General features: G+C 51.5%; 17 non-coding genes across 17 annotated transcripts; all 17 read left to right on the top strand.

The window, feature by feature from the left end:
• The first annotated feature begins 793 nt into the window (after positions 1 to 793).
• LOC142476339 (U2 spliceosomal RNA) lies at positions 794 to 983 on the top strand. The gene has a single exon (XR_012791591.1). It is a non-coding gene; the product is annotated as a U2 spliceosomal RNA (small nuclear RNA).
• Positions 984 to 1,792: 809 nt separating this feature from the next.
• Positions 1,793 to 1,983, top strand: LOC142476336 (U2 spliceosomal RNA). The gene has a single exon (XR_012791589.1). It is a non-coding gene; the product is annotated as a U2 spliceosomal RNA (small nuclear RNA).
• Positions 1,984 to 2,796: 813 nt separating this feature from the next.
• On the top strand, positions 2,797 to 2,987 carry LOC142476335 (U2 spliceosomal RNA). Its single transcript, XR_012791588.1, has one exon. It is a non-coding gene; the product is annotated as a U2 spliceosomal RNA (small nuclear RNA).
• Positions 2,988 to 3,795: 808 nt separating this feature from the next.
• Positions 3,796 to 3,985, top strand: LOC142476342 (U2 spliceosomal RNA). The gene has a single exon (XR_012791594.1). It is a non-coding gene; the product is annotated as a U2 spliceosomal RNA (small nuclear RNA).
• An 814-nt stretch (positions 3,986 to 4,799) lies between these two features.
• LOC142476334 (U2 spliceosomal RNA) lies at positions 4,800 to 4,990 on the top strand. Its single transcript, XR_012791587.1, has one exon. It is a non-coding gene; the product is annotated as a U2 spliceosomal RNA (small nuclear RNA).
• An 811-nt stretch (positions 4,991 to 5,801) lies between these two features.
• On the top strand, positions 5,802 to 5,992 carry LOC142476333 (U2 spliceosomal RNA). Its single transcript, XR_012791586.1, has one exon. It is a non-coding gene; the product is annotated as a U2 spliceosomal RNA (small nuclear RNA).
• An 811-nt stretch (positions 5,993 to 6,803) lies between these two features.
• Positions 6,804 to 6,994, top strand: LOC142476332 (U2 spliceosomal RNA). Its single transcript, XR_012791585.1, has one exon. It is a non-coding gene; the product is annotated as a U2 spliceosomal RNA (small nuclear RNA).
• An 811-nt stretch (positions 6,995 to 7,805) lies between these two features.
• On the top strand, positions 7,806 to 7,996 carry LOC142476397 (U2 spliceosomal RNA). Its single transcript, XR_012791646.1, has one exon. It is a non-coding gene; the product is annotated as a U2 spliceosomal RNA (small nuclear RNA).
• Positions 7,997 to 8,807: 811 nt separating this feature from the next.
• On the top strand, positions 8,808 to 8,998 carry LOC142476396 (U2 spliceosomal RNA). The gene has a single exon (XR_012791645.1). It is a non-coding gene; the product is annotated as a U2 spliceosomal RNA (small nuclear RNA).
• Positions 8,999 to 9,622: 624 nt separating this feature from the next.
• Positions 9,623 to 9,813, top strand: LOC142476395 (U2 spliceosomal RNA). The gene has a single exon (XR_012791644.1). It is a non-coding gene; the product is annotated as a U2 spliceosomal RNA (small nuclear RNA).
• Positions 9,814 to 10,637: 824 nt separating this feature from the next.
• On the top strand, positions 10,638 to 10,828 carry LOC142476394 (U2 spliceosomal RNA). Its single transcript, XR_012791643.1, has one exon. It is a non-coding gene; the product is annotated as a U2 spliceosomal RNA (small nuclear RNA).
• Positions 10,829 to 11,651: 823 nt separating this feature from the next.
• LOC142476393 (U2 spliceosomal RNA) lies at positions 11,652 to 11,842 on the top strand. Its single transcript, XR_012791642.1, has one exon. It is a non-coding gene; the product is annotated as a U2 spliceosomal RNA (small nuclear RNA).
• Positions 11,843 to 12,665: 823 nt separating this feature from the next.
• LOC142476390 (U2 spliceosomal RNA) lies at positions 12,666 to 12,856 on the top strand. Its single transcript, XR_012791640.1, has one exon. It is a non-coding gene; the product is annotated as a U2 spliceosomal RNA (small nuclear RNA).
• An 823-nt stretch (positions 12,857 to 13,679) lies between these two features.
• LOC142476389 (U2 spliceosomal RNA) lies at positions 13,680 to 13,870 on the top strand. Its single transcript, XR_012791639.1, has one exon. It is a non-coding gene; the product is annotated as a U2 spliceosomal RNA (small nuclear RNA).
• Positions 13,871 to 14,693: 823 nt separating this feature from the next.
• Positions 14,694 to 14,884, top strand: LOC142476388 (U2 spliceosomal RNA). The gene has a single exon (XR_012791638.1). It is a non-coding gene; the product is annotated as a U2 spliceosomal RNA (small nuclear RNA).
• An 823-nt stretch (positions 14,885 to 15,707) lies between these two features.
• Positions 15,708 to 15,898, top strand: LOC142476387 (U2 spliceosomal RNA). The gene has a single exon (XR_012791637.1). It is a non-coding gene; the product is annotated as a U2 spliceosomal RNA (small nuclear RNA).
• Positions 15,899 to 16,721: 823 nt separating this feature from the next.
• Positions 16,722 to 16,912, top strand: LOC142476386 (U2 spliceosomal RNA). Its single transcript, XR_012791636.1, has one exon. It is a non-coding gene; the product is annotated as a U2 spliceosomal RNA (small nuclear RNA).
• The last annotated feature ends 718 nt before the right edge of the window (positions 16,913 to 17,630 follow it).

Raw genomic sequence — 17,630 nt, 5'->3', positions numbered from 1 at the left:
CTTGTATCAAAAAATAGAAACAAATGACTGTCTGACAGAAAAAAAACAAACATGCATTTTTGGCTCTTTCTTTTGCAAAGAAAGAAGAAGATGAAATGACGACAAAATAAAGCCTCCTTCTTTTTGCTGTGTCTTGTTTGCTCTTTGCGTGGCTTCTTACTTTCTTTTCTTTTCAGCTCCTCCTCGCATGGAGCAGGAGTGCCGCTGCTGCCTAGCCTAATTCAGTCCGAACGAGCAGATGCCTAAGAAACTCCTGTTGAAGCTGTATCCAAATAGCCTGCATAGCAAACACTGCAGCAGCAAGCAGCAAGCAGCAAATGCCTTGACTTGCTGGCTTCTTGTCACAATGCTGGCTGGCTGAAATGACCTGAACTGAAAAGGCCAGCCACTGGCTGCTTGCTTGCTGCCTGAGTTTCATGGCAGCCCAGACGAGTCGGCTAGCAGAGAAAAAGTGGGCGGTTCCTATGCAAATAAGCAGACGAAGCCTGGTGCCGGAAAAAGAACTGGAAGCATGTGCCTTTTTGGCTGTTTGCTGGCCATGCGGGCCCCCCAGCAGTGTGTGCGGCTGCTTTTCTTTACTCCATACAAAGTCTTTGGCTTTTGCATCCGTCGTCGTCGTCGCCGCCGCTGCTGCATAGACTCCCCGGGGCTGTGTCGGAAGGAGCGGAGGCAGGCACGCTGGCCTGCTGGGGGAGGAGGCGAGCGGGCAGCCAGCGGCTCCCTCTGCCCTTCTCCCTAAAGCGTAGCGCCCCTGGCCGTCGGGCGGCGCTCAGGCGGGGGCCCATTTCTGGTTATCGCTTCTCGGCCTTTTGGCTAAGATCAAGTGTAGTATCTGTTCTTATCAGTTTAATATCTGATACGTCCCCTATCTGGGGACCATATATTAAATGGATTTTTAGAACAGGAGATGGAAGAAGAGCTTGCTCTGTCCACTCCACGCATTGACCTGGTATTGCAGTACCTCCAGGACCGGTGCACTTCCCTTTGGGGATATTTGGCTTGTATCAAAAAATAGAAACAAATGACTGTCTGACAGAAAAAAAACAAACATGCATTTTGGCTCTTTCTTTTGCAAAGAAAGAAGAGATGAAATGACGACAAAATAAAGCCTCCTTCTTTTTGCTGTGTCTTGTTTGCTCTTTTGCGTGGCTTCTTACTTTCTTTTCTTTTCAGCTCCTCCTCGCATGGAGCAGGAGTGCCGCCTGCTGCCTAGCCTAATTCAGTCCGAACGAGCAGATGCCTAAGAACTCCTGTTGAAGCTGTATCCAAATAGCCTGCATAGCAAACACTGCAGCAGCAGCAGCAAGCAGCAAATGCCTTGACTTGCTGGCTTCTTGTCACAATGGCTGGCTGGCTGAAATGACCTGAACTGAAAAGCCCAGCCACTGGCTGCTTGCTTGCTGCCTGAGTTTCATGGCAGCCCAGACGAGTCGGCTAGCAGAGAAAAAGTGGGCGGTTCCTATGCAAATAAGCAGACGAAGCCTGGTGCCGGAAAAAGAACTGGAAGCATGTGCCTTTTTGGCTGTTTGCTGGCCATGCGGGCCCCCCAGCAGTGTGTGCGCTGCTTTTCTTTACTCCATACAAGTCTTTGGCTTTTGCATCCGTCGTCGTCGTCGCCGCCGCTGCTGCATAGACTCCCCGGGGCTGTGTCGGAAGGAGCGGAGGCAGGCACGCTGGCCTGCTGGGGGAGGAGGCGAGCGGGCAGCCACGAGTCGGCTCCCTCTGCCCTTCTCCCTAAAGCGTAGCGCCCCTGGCCGTCGGCGGCGCTCAGGCGGGGGGCCCATTTCTGGTTATCGCTTCTCGGCCTTTTGGCTAAGATCAAGTGTAGTATCTGTTCTTATCAGTTTAATATCTGATACGTCCCCTATCTGGGGACCATATATTAAATGGATTTTTAGAACAGGGAGATGGAAGAAGAGCTTGCTCTGTCCACTCCACGCATTGACCTGGTATTGCAGTACCTCCAGGACCGGTGCACTTCCCTTTGGGGATATTTGGCTTGTATCAAAAAATAGAAACAAATGACTGTCTGACAGAAAAAAAACAAACATGCATTTTTGGCTCTTTCTTTTGCAAAGAAAGAAGAAGATGAAATGACGACAAAATAAAGCCTCCTTCTTTTTGCTGTGTCTTGTTTGCTCTTTTGCGTGGCTTCTTACTTTCTTTTCTTTTCAGCTCCTCCTCGCATGGAGCAGGAGTGCCGCCCTGCTGCCTAGCCTAATTCAGTCCGAACGAGCAGATGCCTAAGAAACTCCTGTTGAAGCTGTATCCAAATAGCCTGCATAGCAAACACTGCAGCAGCAAGCAGCAAGCAGCAAATGCCTTGACTTGCTGGCTTCTTGTCACAATGGCTGGCTGGCTGAAATGACCTGAACTGAAAAGCCCAGCCACTGGCTGCTTGCTTGCTGCCTGAGTTTCATGGCAGCCCAGACGAGTCGGCTAGCAGAGAAAAAAGTGGGCGGTTCCTATGCAAATAAGCAGACGAAGCCTGGTGCCGGAAAAAGAACTGGAAGCATGTGCCTTTTGGCTGTTTGCTGGCCATGCGGGCCCCCCAGCAGTGTGTGCGGCTGCTTTTCTTTACTCCATACAAAGTCTTTGGCTTTTGCATCCGTCGTCGTCGTCGCCGCCGCTGCTGCATAGACTCCCCGGGGCTGTGTCGGAAGGAGCGGAGGCAGGCACGCTGGCCTGCTGGGGGAGGAGGCGAGCGGGCAGCCAGCGGCTCCCTCTGCCCTTCTCCCTAAAGCGTAGCGCCCCTGGCCGTCGGGCGGCGCTCAGGCGGGGGCCCATTTTCTGGTTATCGCTTCTCGGCCTTTTGGCTAAGATCAAGTGTAGTATCTGTTCTTATCAGTTTAATATCTGATACGTCCCCTATCTGGGGACCATATATTAAATGGATTTTTAGAACAGGGAGATGGAAGAAGAGCTTGCTCTGTCCACTCCACGCATTGACCTGGTATTGCAGTACCTCCAGGACCGGTGCACTTCCCTTTGGGGATATTTGGCTTGTATCAAAAAATAGAAACAAATGACTGTCTGACAGAAAAAAAACAAACATGCATTTTTGGCTCTTTCTTTTGCAAAGAAAGAAGAAGATGAAATGACGACAAATAAAGCCTCCTTCTTTTTGCTGTGTCTTGTTTGCTCTTTTGCGTGGCTTCTTACTTTCTTTTCTTTTCAGCTCCTCCTCGCATGGAGCAGGAGTGCCGCCTGCTGCCTAGCCTAATTCAGTCCGAACGAGCAGATGCCTAAGAAACTCCTGTTGAAGCTGTATCCAAATAGCCTGCATAGCAAACACTGCAGCAGCAAGCAGCAAGCAGCAAATGCCTGACTTGCTGGCTTCTTGTCACAATGGCTGGCTGGCTGAAATGACCTGAACTGAAAAGCCAGCCACTGGCTGCTTGCTTGCTGCCTGAGTTTCATGGCAGCCCAGACGAGTCGGCTAGCAGAGAAAAAGTGGGCGGTTCCTATGCAAATAAGCAGACGAAGCCTGGTGCCGGAAAAAGAACTGGAAGCATGTGCCTTTTTGGCTGTTTGCTGGCCATGCGGGCCCCCCAGCAGTGTGTGCGGCTGCTTTTCTTTACTCCATACAAAGTCTTTGGCTTTTGCATCCGTCGTCGTCGTCGCCGCCGCTGCTGCATAGACTCCCCGGGGCTGTGTCGGAAGGAGCGGAGGCAGGCACGCTGGCCTGCTGGGGGAGGAGGCGAGCGGGCAGCCAGCGGCTCCCTCTGCCCTTCTCCCTAAAGCGTAGCGCCCCTGGCCGTCGGGCGGCGCTCAGGCGGGGGCCCATTTCTGGTTATCGCTTCTCGGCCTTTTGGCTAAGATCAAGTGTAGTATCTGTTCTTATCAGTTTAATATCTGATACGTCCCCTATCTGGGGACCATATATTAATGGATTTTTAGAACAGGGAGATGGAAGAAGAGCTTGCTCTGTCCACTCCACGCATTGACCTGGTATTGCAGTACCTCCAGGACCGGTGCACTTCCCTTTGGGGATATTTGGCTTGTATCAAAAAATAGAAACAAATGACTGTCTGACAGAAAAAAAACAAACATGCATTTTTGGCTCTTTCTTTTGCAAAGAAAGAAGAAGATGAAATGACGACAAAATAAAGCCTCCTTCTTTTTGCTGTGTCTTGTTTGCTCTTTTGCGTGGCTTCTTACTTTCTTTTCTTTTCAGCTCCTCCTCGCATGGAGCAGGAGTGCCGCCTGCTGCCTAGCCTAATTCCAGTCCGAACGAGCAGATGCCTAAGAAACTCCTGTTGAAGCTGTATCCAAATAGCCTGCATAGCAAACACTGCAGCAGCAAGCAGCAAGCAGCAAATGCCTTGACTTGCTGGCTTCTTGTCACAATGGCTGGCTGGCTGAAATGACCTGAACTGAAAAGCCCAGCCACTGGCTGCTTGCTTGCTGCCTGAGTTTCATGGCAGCCCAGACGAGTCGGCTAGCAGAGAAAAAGTGGGCGGTTCCTATGCAAAATAAGCAGACGAAGCCTGGTGCCGGAAAAAAGAACTGGAAGCATGTGCCTTTTTGGCTGTTTGCTGGGCCATGCGGGCCCCCCAGCAGTGTGTGCGGCTGCTTTTCTTTACTCCATACAAAGTCTTTGGCTTTTGCATCCGTCGTCGTCGTCGCCGCCGCTGCTGCATAGACTCCCCGGGGCTGTGTCGGAAGGAGCGGAGGCAGGCACGCTGGCCTGCTGGGGGAGGAGGCGAGCGGGCAGCCAGCGGCTCCCTCTGCCCTTCTCCCTAAAGCGTAGCGCCCCTGGCCGTCGGCGGCGCTCAGGCGGGGGCCCATTTCTGGTTATCGCTTCTCGGCCTTTTGGCTAAGATCAAGTGTAGTATCTGTTCTTATCAGTTTAATATCTGATACGTCCCCTATCTGGGGACCATATATTAAATGGATTTTTAGAACAGGGAGATGGAAGAAGAGCTTGCTCTGTCCACTCCACGCATTGACCTGGTATTGCAGTACCTCCAGGACCGGTGCACTTCCCTTTGGGGATATTTGGCTTGTATCAAAAAATAGAAACAAATGACTGTCTGACAGAAAAAAAACAAACATGCATTTTTGGCTCTTTCTTTTGCAAAGAAAGAAGAAGATGAAATGACGACAAAATAAAGCCTCCTTCTTTTTGCTGTGTCTTGTTTGCTCTTTTGCGTGGCTTCTTACTTTCTTTTCTTTTCAGCTCCTCCTCGCATGGAGCAGGAGTGCCGCCTGCTGCCTAGCCTAATTCAGTCCGAACGAGCAGATGCCTAAGAAACTCCTGTTGAAGCTGTATCCAAATAGCCTGCATAGCAAACACTGCAGCAGCAAGCAGCAAGCAGCAAATGCCTTGACTTGCTGGCTTCTTGTCACAATGGCTGGCTGGCTGAAATGACCTGAACTGAAAAGCCCAGCCACTGGCTGCTTGCTTGCTGCCTGAGTTTCATGGCAGCCCAGACGAGTCGGCTAGCAGAGAAAAAGTGGGCGGTTCCTATGCAAATAAGCAGACGAAGCCTGGTGCCGGAAAAAGAACTGGAAGCATGTGCCTTTTTGGCTGTTTGCTGGCCATGCGGGCCCCCCAGCAGTGTGTGCGGCTGCTTTTCTTTACTCCATACAAAGTCTTTGGCTTTTGCATCCGTCGTCGTCGTCGCCGCCGCTGCTGCATAGACTCCCCGGGGCTGTGTCGGAAGGAGCGGAGGCAGGCACGCTGGCCTGCTGGGGGAGGAGGCGAGCGGGCAGCCAGCGGCTCCCTCTGCCCTTCTCCCTAAAGCGTAGCGCCCCTGGCCGTCGGGCGGCGCTCAGGCGGGGGCCCATTTCTGGTTATCGCTTCTCGGCCTTTTGGCTAAGATCAAGTGTAGTATCTGTTCTTATCAGTTTAATATCTGATACGTCCCCTATCTGGGGACCATATATTAAATGGATTTTTAGAACAGGGAGATGGAAGAAGAGCTTGCTCTGTCCACTCCACGCATTGACCTGGTATTGCAGTACCTCCAGGACCGGTGCACTTCCCTTTGGGGATATTTGGCTTGTATCAAAAAATAGAAACAAATGACTGTCTGACAGAAAAAAAACAAACATGCATTTTTGGCTCTTTCTTTTGCAAAGAAAGAAGAAGATGAAATGACGACAAAATAAAGCCTCCTTCTTTTTGCTGTGTCTTGTTTGCTCTTTTGCGTGGCTTCTTACTTTCTTTTCTTTTCAGCTCCTCCTCGCATGGAGCAGGAGTGCCGCCTGCTGCCTAGCCTAATTCAGTCCGAACGAGCAGATGCCTAAGAAACTCCTGTTGAAGCTGTATCCAAATAGCCTGCATAGCAAACACTGCAGCAGCAAGCAGCAAGCAGCAAATGCCTTGACTTGCTGGCTTCTTGTCACAATGGCTGGCTGGCTGAAATGACCTGAACTGAAAAGCCCAGCCACTGGCTGCTTGCTTGCTGCCTGAGTTTCATGGCAGCCCAGACGAGTCGGCTAGCAGAGAAAAAGTGGGCGGTTCCTATGCAAATAAGCAGACGAAGCCTGGTGCCGGAAAAAGAACTGGAAGCATGTGCCTTTTTGGCTGTTTGCTGGCCATGCGGGCCCCCCAGCAGTGTGTGCGGCTGCTTTTCTTTACTCCATACAAAGTCTTTGGCTTTTGCATCCGTCGTCGTCGTCGCCGCCGCTGCTGCATAGACTCCCCGGGGCTGTGTCGGAAGGAGCGGAGGCAGGCACGCTGGCCTGCTGGGGGAGGAGGCGAGCGGGCAGCCAGCGGCTCCCTCTGCCCTTCTCCCTAAAGCGTAGCGCCCCTGGCCGTCGGGCGGCGCTCAGGCGGGGGCCCATTTCTGGTTATCGCTTCTCGGCCTTTTGGCTAAGATCAAGTGTAGTATCTGTTCTTATCAGTTTAATATCTGATACGTCCCCTATCTGGGGACCATATATTAAATGGATTTTTAGAACAGGGAGATGGAAGAAGAGCTTGCTCTGTCCACTCCACGCATTGACCTGGTATTGCAGTACCTCCAGGACCGGTGCACTTCCCTTTGGGGATATTTGGCTTGTATCAAAAAATAGAAACAAATGACTGTCTGACAGAAAAAAAACAAACATGCATTTTTGGCTCTTTCTTTTGCAAAGAAAGAAGAAGATGAAATGACGACAAAATAAAGCCTCCTTCTTTTTGCTGTGTCTTGTTTGCTCTTTTGCGTGGCTTCTTACTTTCTTTTCTTTTCAGCTCCTCCTCGCATGGAGCAGGAGTGCCGCCTGCTGCCTAGCCTAATTCAGTCCGAACGAGCAGATGCCTAAGAAACTCCTGTTGAAGCTGTATCCAAATAGCCTGCATAGCAAACACTGCAGCAGCAAGCAGCAAGCAGCAAATGCCTTGACTTGCTGGCTTCTTGTCACAATGGCTGGCTGGCTGAAATGACCTGAACTGAAAAGCCCAGCCACTGGCTGCTTGCTTGCTGCCTGAGTTTCATGGCAGCCCAGACGAGTCGGCTAGCAGAGAAAAAGTGGGCGGTTCCTATGCAAATAAGCAGACGAAGCCTGGTGCCGGAAAAAGAACTGGAAGCATGTGCCTTTTTGGCTGTTTGCTGGCCATGCGGGCCCCCCAGCAGTGTGTGCGGCTGCTTTTCTTTACTCCATACAAAGTCTTTGGCTTTTGCATCCGTCGTCGTCGTCGCCGCCGCTGCTGCATAGACTCCCCGGGGCTGTGTCGGAAGGAGCGGAGGCAGGCACGCTGGCCTGCTGGGGGAGGAGGCGAGCGGGCAGCCAGCGGCTCCCTCTGCCCTTCTCCCTAAAGCGTAGCGCCCCTGGCCGTCGGGCGGCGCTCAGGCGGGGGCCCATTTCTGGTTATCGCTTCTCGGCCTTTTGGCTAAGATCAAGTGTAGTATCTGTTCTTATCAGTTTAATATCTGATACGTCCCCTATCTGGGGACCATATATTAAATGGATTTTTAGAACAGGGAGATGGAAGAAGAGCTTGCTCTGTCCACTCCACGCATTGACCTGGTATTGCAGTACCTCCAGGACCGGTGCACTTCCCTTTGGGGATATTTGGCTTGTATCAAAAAATAGAAACAAATGACTGTCTGACAGAAAAAAAACAAACATGCATTTTTGGCTCTTTCTTTTGCAAAGAAAGAAGAAGATGAAATGACGACAAAATAAAGCCTCCTTCTTTTTGCTGTGTCTTGTTTGCTCTTTTGCGTGGCTTCTTACTTTCTTTTCTTTTCAGCTCCTCCTCGCATGGAGCAGGAGTGCCGCCTGCTGCCTAGCCTAATTCAGTCCGAACGAGCAGATGCCTAAGAAACTCCTGTTGAAGCTGTATCCAAATAGCCTGCATAGCAAACACTGCAGCAGCAAGCAGCAAGCAGCAAATGCCTTGACTTGCTGGCTTCTTGTCACAATGGCTGGCTGGCTGAAATGACCTGAACTGAAAAGCCCAGCCACTGGCTGCTTGCTTGCTGCCTGAGTTTCATGGCAGCCCAGACGAGTCGGCTAGCAGAGAAAAAGTGGGCGGTTCCTATGCAAATAAGCAGACGAAGCCTGGTGCCGGAAAAAGAACTGGAAGCATGTGCCTTTTTGGCTGTTTGCTGGCCATGCGGGCCCCCCAGCAGTGTGTGCGGCTGCTTTTCTTTACTCCATACAAAGTCTTTGGCTTTTGCATCCGTCGTCGTCGTCGCCGCCGCTGCTGCATAGACTCCCCGGGGCTGTGTCGGAAGGAGCGGAGGCAGGCACGCTGGCCTGCTGGGGGAGGAGGCGAGCGGGCAGCCAGCGGCTCCCTCTGCCCTTCTCCCTAAAGCGTAGCGCCCCTGGCCGTCGGGCGGCGCTCAGGCGGGGGCCCATTTCTGGTTATCGCTTCTCGGCCTTTTGGCTAAGATCAAGTGTAGTATCTGTTCTTATCAGTTTAATATCTGATACGTCCCCTATCTGGGGACCATATATTAAATGGATTTTTAGAACAGGGAGATGGAAGAAGAGCTTGCTCTGTCCACTCCACGCATTGACCTGGTATTGCAGTACCTCCAGGACCGGTGCACTTCCCTTTGGGGATATTTGGCTTGTATCAAAAAATAGAAACAAATGACTGTCTGACAGAAAAAAAACAAACATGCATTTTTGGCTCTTTCTTTTGCAAAGAAAGAAGAAGATGAAATGACGACAAAATAAAGCCTCCTTCTTTTTGCTGTGTCTTGTTTGCTCTTTTGCGTGGCTTCTTACTTTCTTTTCTTTTCAGCTCCTCCTCGCATGGAGCAGGAGTGCCGCCTGCTGCCTAGCCTAATTCAGTCCGAACGAGCAGATGCCTAAGAAACTCCTGTTGAAGCTGTATCCAAATAGCCTGCATAGCAAACACTGCAGCAGCAAGCAGCAAGCAGCAAATGCCTTGACTTGCTGGCTTCTTGTCACAATGGCTGGCTGGCTGAAATGACCTGAACTGAAAAGCCCAGCCACTGGCTGCTTGCTTGCTGCCTGAGTTTCATGGCAGCCCAGACGAGTCGGCTAGCAGAGAAAAAGTGGGCGGTTCCTATGCAAATAAGCAGACGAAGCCTGGTGCCGGAAAAAGAACTGGAAGCATGTGCCTTTTTGGCTGTTCTCCCTCTGCCCTTCTCCCTAAAGCGTAGCGCCCCTGGCCGTCGGGCGGCGCTCAGGCGGGGGCCCATTTCTGGTTATCGCTTCTCGGCCTTTTGGCTAAGATCAAGTGTAGTATCTGTTCTTATCAGTTTAATATCTGATACGTCCCCTATCTGGGGACCATATATTAAATGGATTTTTAGAACAGGGAGATGGAAGAAGAGCTTGCTCTGTCCACTCCACGCATTGACCTGGTATTGCAGTACCTCCAGGACCGGTGCACTTCCCTTTGGGGATATTTGGCTTGTATCAAAAAATAGAAACAAATGACTGTCTGACAGAAAAAAAACAAACATGCATTTTTGGCTCTTTCTTTTGCAAAGAAAGAAGAAGATGAAATGACGACAAAATAAAGCCTCCTTCTTTTTGCTGTGTCTTGTTTGCTCTTTTGCGTGGCTTCTTACTTTCTTTTCTTTTCAGCTCCTCCTCGCATGGAGCAGGAGTGCCGCCTGCTGCCTAGCCTAATTCAGTCCGAACGAGCAGATGCCTAAGAAACTCCTGTTGAAGCTGTATCCAAATAGCCTGCATAGCAAACACTGCAGCAGCAAGCAGCAAGCAGCAAGCAGCAAATGCCTTGACTTGCTGGCTTCTTGTCACAATGGCTGGCTGGCTGAAATGACCTGAACTGAAAAGCCCAGCCACTGGCTGCTTGCATGCTTGCTGCCTGAGTTTCATGGCAGCCCGGACGAGTCGGCTAGCAGAGAAAAAGTGGGCGGTTCCTATGCAAATAAGCAGACGAAGCCTGGTGCCGGAAAAAGAACTGGAAGCATGTGCCTTTTTGGCTGTTTGCTGGCCATGCGGGCCCCCCAGCAGTGTGTGCGGCTGCTTTTCTTTACTCCATAGAAAGTCTTTGGCTTTTGCATCCGTCGTCGTCGTCGCCGCCGCTGCTGCATAGACTCCCCGGGGCTGTGTCGGGAGGAGCGGAGGGACTGGCAGGCAGGCCTGCTGGGGGAGGAGGCGAGCGGGCAGCCAGCGGCTCCCTCTGCCCTTCTCCCTAAAGCGTAGCGCCCCTGGCCGTCGGGCGGCGCTCAGGCGGGGGCCCATTTCTGGTTATCGCTTCTCGGCCTTTTGGCTAAGATCAAGTGTAGTATCTGTTCTTATCAGTTTAATATCTGATACGTCCCCTATCTGGGGACCATATATTAAATGGATTTTTAGAACAGGGAGATGGAAGAAGAGCTTGCTCTGTCCACTCCACGCATTGACCTGGTATTGCAGTACCTCCAGGACCGGTGCACTTCCCTTTGGGGATATTTGGCTTGTATCAAAAAATAGAAACAAATGACTGTCTGACAGAAAAAAAACAAACATGCATTTTTGGCTCTTTCTTTTGCAAAGAAAGAAGAAGATGAAATGACGACAAAATAAAGCCTCCTTCTTTTTGCTGTGTCTTGTTTGCTCTTTTGCGTGGCTTCTTACTTTCTTTTCTTTTCAGCTCCTCCTCGCATGGAGCAGGAGTGCCGCCTGCTGCCTAGCCTAATTCAGTCCGAACGAGCAGATGCCTAAGAAACTCCTGTTGAAGCTGTATCCAAATAGCCTGCATAGCAAACACTGCAGCAGCAAGCAGCAAGCAGCAAGCAGCAAATGCCTTGACTTGCTGGCTTCTTGTCACAATGGCTGGCTGGCTGAAATGACCTGAACTGAAAAGCCCAGCCACTGGCTGCTTGCTTGCTTGCTGCCTGAGTTTCATGGCAGCCCGGACGAGTCGGCTAGCAGAGAAAAAGTGGGCGGTTCCTATGCAAATAAGCAGACGAAGCCTGGTGCCGGAAAAAGAACTGGAAGCATGTGCCTTTTTGGCTGTTTGCTGGCCATGCGGGCCCCCCAGCAGTGTGTGCGGCTGCTTTTCTTTACTCCATAGAAAGTCTTTGGCTTTTGCATCCGTCGTCGTCGTCGCCGCCGCTGCTGCATAGACTCCCCGGGGCTGTGTCGGGAGGAGCGGAGGGACTGGAGGCAGGCCTGCTGGGGGAGGAGGCGAGCGGGCAGCCAGCGGCTCCCTCTGCCCTTCTCCCTAAAGCGTAGCGCCCCTGGCCGTCGGGCGGCGCTCAGGCGGGGGCCCATTTCTGGTTATCGCTTCTCGGCCTTTTGGCTAAGATCAAGTGTAGTATCTGTTCTTATCAGTTTAATATCTGATACGTCCCCTATCTGGGGACCATATATTAAATGGATTTTTAGAACAGGGAGATGGAAGAAGAGCTTGCTCTGTCCACTCCACGCATTGACCTGGTATTGCAGTACCTCCAGGACCGGTGCACTTCCCTTTGGGGATATTTGGCTTGTATCAAAAAATAGAAACAAATGACTGTCTGACAGAAAAAAAACAAACATGCATTTTTGGCTCTTTCTTTTGCAAAGAAAGAAGAAGATGAAATGACGACAAAATAAAGCCTCCTTCTTTTTGCTGTGTCTTGTTTGCTCTTTTGCGTGGCTTCTTACTTTCTTTTCTTTTCAGCTCCTCCTCGCATGGAGCAGGAGTGCCGCCTGCTGCCTAGCCTAATTCAGTCCGAACGAGCAGATGCCTAAGAAACTCCTGTTGAAGCTGTATCCAAATAGCCTGCATAGCAAACACTGCAGCAGCAAGCAGCAAGCAGCAAGCAGCAAATGCCTTGACTTGCTGGCTTCTTGTCACAATGGCTGGCTGGCTGAAATGACCTGAACTGAAAAGCCCAGCCACTGGCTGCTTGCATGCTTGCTGCCTGAGTTTCATGGCAGCCCGGACGAGTCGGCTAGCAGAGAAAAAGTGGGCGGTTCCTATGCAAATAAGCAGACGAAGCCTGGTGCCGGAAAAAGAACTGGAAGCATGTGCCTTTTTGGCTGTTTGCTGGCCATGCGGGCCCCCCAGCAGTGTGTGCGGCTGCTTTTCTTTACTCCATAGAAAGTCTTTGGCTTTTGCATCCGTCGTCGTCGCCGCCGCCGCTGCTGCATAGACTCCCCGGGGCTGTGTCGGGAGGAGCGGAGGGACTGGAGGCAGGCCTGCTGGGGGAGGAGGCGAGCGGGCAGCCAGCGGCTCCCTCTGCCCTTCTCCCTAAAGCGTAGCGCCCCTGGCCGTCGGGCGGCGCTCAGGCGGGGGCCCATTTCTGGTTATCGCTTCTCGGCCTTTTGGCTAAGATCAAGTGTAGTATCTGTTCTTATCAGTTTAATATCTGATACGTCCCCTATCTGGGGACCATATATTAAATGGATTTTTAGAACAGGGAGATGGAAGAAGAGCTTGCTCTGTCCACTCCACGCATTGACCTGGTATTGCAGTACCTCCAGGACCGGTGCACTTCCCTTTGGGGATATTTGGCTTGTATCAAAAAATAGAAACAAATGACTGTCTGACAGAAAAAAAACAAACATGCATTTTTGGCTCTTTCTTTTGCAAAGAAAGAAGAAGATGAAATGACGACAAAATAAAGCCTCCTTCTTTTTGCTGTGTCTTGTTTGCTCTTTTGCGTGGCTTCTTACTTTCTTTTCTTTTCAGCTCCTCCTCGCATGGAGCAGGAGTGCCGCCTGCTGCCTAGCCTAATTCAGTCCGAACGAGCAGATGCCTAAGAAACTCCTGTTGAAGCTGTATCCAAATAGCCTGCATAGCAAACACTGCAGCAGCAAGCAGCAAGCAGCAAGCAGCAAATGCCTTGACTTGCTGGCTTCTTGTCACAATGGCTGGCTGGCTGAAATGACCTGAACTGAAAAGCCCAGCCACTGGCTGCTTGCATGCTTGCTGCCTGAGTTTCATGGCAGCCCGGACGAGTCGGCTAGCAGAGAAAAAGTGGGCGGTTCCTATGCAAATAAGCAGACGAAGCCTGGTGCCGGAAAAAGAACTGGAAGCATGTGCCTTTTTGGCTGTTTGCTGGCCATGCGGGCCCCCCAGCAGTGTGTGCGGCTGCTTTTCTTTACTCCATAGAAAGTCTTTGGCTTTTGCATCCGTCGTCGTCGTCGCCGCCGCTGCTGCATAGACTCCCCGGGGCTGTGTCGGGAGGAGCGGAGGGACTGGAGGCAGGCCTGCTGGGGGAGGAGGCGAGCGGGCAGCCAGCGGCTCCCTCTGCCCTTCTCCCTAAAGCGTAGCGCCCCTGGCCGTCGGGCGGCGCTCAGGCGGGGGCCCATTTCTGGTTATCGCTTCTCGGCCTTTTGGCTAAGATCAAGTGTAGTATCTGTTCTTATCAGTTTAATATCTGATACGTCCCCTATCTGGGGACCATATATTAAATGGATTTTTAGAACAGGGAGATGGAAGAAGAGCTTGCTCTGTCCACTCCACGCATTGACCTGGTATTGCAGTACCTCCAGGACCGGTGCACTTCCCTTTGGGGATATTTGGCTTGTATCAAAAAATAGAAACAAATGACTGTCTGACAGAAAAAAAACAAACATGCATTTTTGGCTCTTTCTTTTGCAAAGAAAGAAGAAGATGAAATGACGACAAAATAAAGCCTCCTTCTTTTTGCTGTGTCTTGTTTGCTCTTTTGCGTGGCTTCTTACTTTCTTTTCTTTTCAGCTCCTCCTCGCATGGAGCAGGAGTGCCGCCTGCTGCCTAGCCTAATTCAGTCCGAACGAGCAGATGCCTAAGAAACTCCTGTTGAAGCTGTATCCAAATAGCCTGCATAGCAAACACTGCAGCAGCAAGCAGCAAGCAGCAAGCAGCAAATGCCTTGACTTGCTGGCTTCTTGTCACAATGGCTGGCTGGCTGAAATGACCTGAACTGAAAAGCCCAGCCACTGGCTGCTTGCATGCTTGCTGCCTGAGTTTCATGGCAGCCCGGACGAGTCGGCTAGCAGAGAAAAAGTGGGCGGTTCCTATGCAAATAAGCAGACGAAGCCTGGTGCCGGAAAAAGAACTGGAAGCATGTGCCTTTTTGGCTGTTTGCTGGCCATGCGGGCCCCCCAGCAGTGTGTGCGGCTGCTTTTCTTTACTCCATAGAAAGTCTTTGGCTTTTGCATCCGTCGTCGTCGTCGCCGCCGCTGCTGCATAGACTCCCCGGGGCTGTGTCGGGAGGAGCGGAGGGACTGGAGGCAGGCCTGCTGGGGGAGGAGGCGAGCGGGCAGCCAGCGGCTCCCTCTGCCCTTCTCCCTAAAGCGTAGCGCCCCTGGCCGTCGGGCGGCGCTCAGGCGGGGGCCCATTTCTGGTTATCGCTTCTCGGCCTTTTGGCTAAGATCAAGTGTAGTATCTGTTCTTATCAGTTTAATATCTGATACGTCCCCTATCTGGGGACCATATATTAAATGGATTTTTAGAACAGGGAGATGGAAGAAGAGCTTGCTCTGTCCACTCCACGCATTGACCTGGTATTGCAGTACCTCCAGGACCGGTGCACTTCCCTTTGGGGATATTTGGCTTGTATCAAAAAATAGAAACAAATGACTGTCTGACAGAAAAAAAACAAACATGCATTTTTGGCTCTTTCTTTTGCAAAGAAAGAAGAAGATGAAATGACGACAAAATAAAGCCTCCTTCTTTTTGCTGTGTCTTGTTTGCTCTTTTGCGTGGCTTCTTACTTTCTTTTCTTTTCAGCTCCTCCTCGCATGGAGCAGGAGTGCCGCCTGCTGCCTAGCCTAATTCAGTCCGAACGAGCAGATGCCTAAGAAACTCCTGTTGAAGCTGTATCCAAATAGCCTGCATAGCAAACACTGCAGCAGCAAGCAGCAAGCAGCAAGCAGCAAATGCCTTGACTTGCTGGCTTCTTGTCACAATGGCTGGCTGGCTGAAATGACCTGAACTGAAAAGCCCAGCCACTGGCTGCTTGCATGCTTGCTGCCTGAGTTTCATGGCAGCCCGGACGAGTCGGCTAGCAGAGAAAAAGTGGGCGGTTCCTATGCAAATAAGCAGACGAAGCCTGGTGCCGGAAAAAGAACTGGAAGCATGTGCCTTTTTGGCTGTTTGCTGGCCATGCGGGCCCCCCAGCAGTGTGTGCGGCTGCTTTTCTTTACTCCATAGAAAGTCTTTGGCTTTTGCATCCGTCGTCGTCGTCGCCGCCGCTGCTGCATAGACTCCCCGGGGCTGTGTCGGGAGGAGCGGAGGGACTGGAGGCAGGCCTGCTGGGGGAGGAGGCGAGCGGGCAGCCAGCGGCTCCCTCTGCCCTTCTCCCTAAAGCGTAGCGCCCCTGGCCGTCGGGCGGCGCTCAGGCGGGGGCCCATTTCTGGTTATCGCTTCTCGGCCTTTTGGCTAAGATCAAGTGTAGTATCTGTTCTTATCAGTTTAATATCTGATACGTCCCCTATCTGGGGACCATATATTAAATGGATTTTTAGAACAGGGAGATGGAAGAAGAGCTTGCTCTGTCCACTCCACGCATTGACCTGGTATTGCAGTACCTCCAGGACCGGTGCACTTCCCTTTGGGGATATTTGGCTTGTATCAAAAAATAGAAACAAATGACTGTCTGACAGAAAAAAAACAAACATGCATTTTTGGCTCTTTCTTTTGCAAAGAAAGAAGAAGATGAAATGACGACAAAATAAAGCCTCCTTCTTTTTGCTGTGTCTTGTTTGCTCTTTTGCGTGGCTTCTTACTTTCTTTTCTTTTCAGCTCCTCCTCGCATGGAGCAGGAGTGCCGCCTGCTGCCTAGCCTAATTCAGTCCGAACGAGCAGATGCCTAAGAAACTCCTGTTGAAGCTGTATCCAAATAGCCTGCATAGCAAACACTGCAGCAGCAAGCAGCAAGCAGCAAGCAGCAAATGCCTTGACTTGCTGGCTTCTTGTCACAATGGCTGGCTGGCTGAAATGACCTGAACTGAAAAGCCCAGCCACTGGCTGCTTGCATGCTTGCTGCCTGAGTTTCATGGCAGCCCGGACGAGTCGGCTAGCAGAGAAAAAGTGGGCGGTTCCTATGCAAATAAGCAGACGAAGCCTGGTGCCGGAAAAAGAACTGGAAGCATGTGCCTTTTTGGCTGTTTGCTGGCCATGCGGGCCCCCCAGCAGTGTGTGCGGCTGCTTTTCTTTACTCCATAGAAAGTCTTTGGCTTTTGCATCCGTCGTCGTCGTCGCCGCCGCTGCTGCATAGACTCCCCGGGGCTGTGTCGGGAGGAGCGGAGGGACTGGAGGCAGGCCTGCTGGGGGAGGAGGCGAGCGGGCAGCCAGCGGCTCCCTCTGCCCTTCTCCCTAAAGCGTAGCGCCCCTGGCCGTCGGGCGGCGCTCAGGCGGGGGCCCATTTCTGGTTATCGCTTCTCGGCCTTTTGGCTAAGATCAAGTGTAGTATCTGTTCTTATCAGTTTAATATCTGATACGTCCCCTATCTGGGGACCATATATTAAATGGATTTTTAGAACAGGGAGATGGAAGAAGAGCTTGCTCTGTCCACTCCACGCATTGACCTGGTATTGCAGTACCTCCAGGACCGGTGCACTTCCCTTTGGGGATATTTGGCTTGTATCAAAAAATAGAAACAAATGACTGTCTGACAGAAAAAAAACAAACATGCATTTTTGGCTCTTTCTTTTGCAAAGAAAGAAGAAGATGAAATGACGACAAAATAAAGCCTCCTTCTTTTTGCTGTGTCTTGTTTGCTCTTTTGCGTGGCTTCTTACTTTCTTTTCTTTTCAGCTCCTCCTCGCATGGAGCAGGAGTGCCGCCTGCTGCCTAGCCTAATTCAGTCCGAACGAGCAGATGCCTAAGAAACTCCTGTTGAAGCTGTATCCAAATAGCCTGCATAGCAAACACTGCAGCAGCAAGCAGCAAGCAGCAAGCAGCAAATGCCTTGACTTGCTGGCTTCTTGTCACAATGGCTGGCTGGCTGAAATGACCTGAACTGAAAAGCCCAGCCACTGGCTGCTTGCATGCTTGCTGCCTGAGTTTCATGGCAGCCCGGACGAGTCGGCTAGCAGAGAAAAAGTGGGCGGTTCCTATGCAAATAAGCAGACGAAGCCTGGTGCCGGAAAAAGAACTGGAAGCATGTGCCTTTTTGGCTGTTTGCTGGCCATGCGGGCCCCCCAGCAGTGTGTGCGGCTGCTTTTCTTTACTCCATAGAAAGTCTTTGGCTTTTGCATCCGTCGTCGTCGTCGCCGCCGCTGCTGCATAGACTCCCCGGGGCTGTGTCGGGAGGAGCGGAGGGACTGGAGGCAGGCCTGCT

The sequence above is a fragment of the Ascaphus truei genome, unplaced genomic scaffold (genome assembly GCF_040206685.1).
Source record: "Ascaphus truei isolate aAscTru1 unplaced genomic scaffold, aAscTru1.hap1 HAP1_SCAFFOLD_1573, whole genome shotgun sequence".
Taxonomy (NCBI): domain Eukaryota; kingdom Metazoa; phylum Chordata; class Amphibia; order Anura; family Ascaphidae; genus Ascaphus; species Ascaphus truei.
This window is presented reverse-complemented; position numbering and strand designations above follow the sequence as displayed.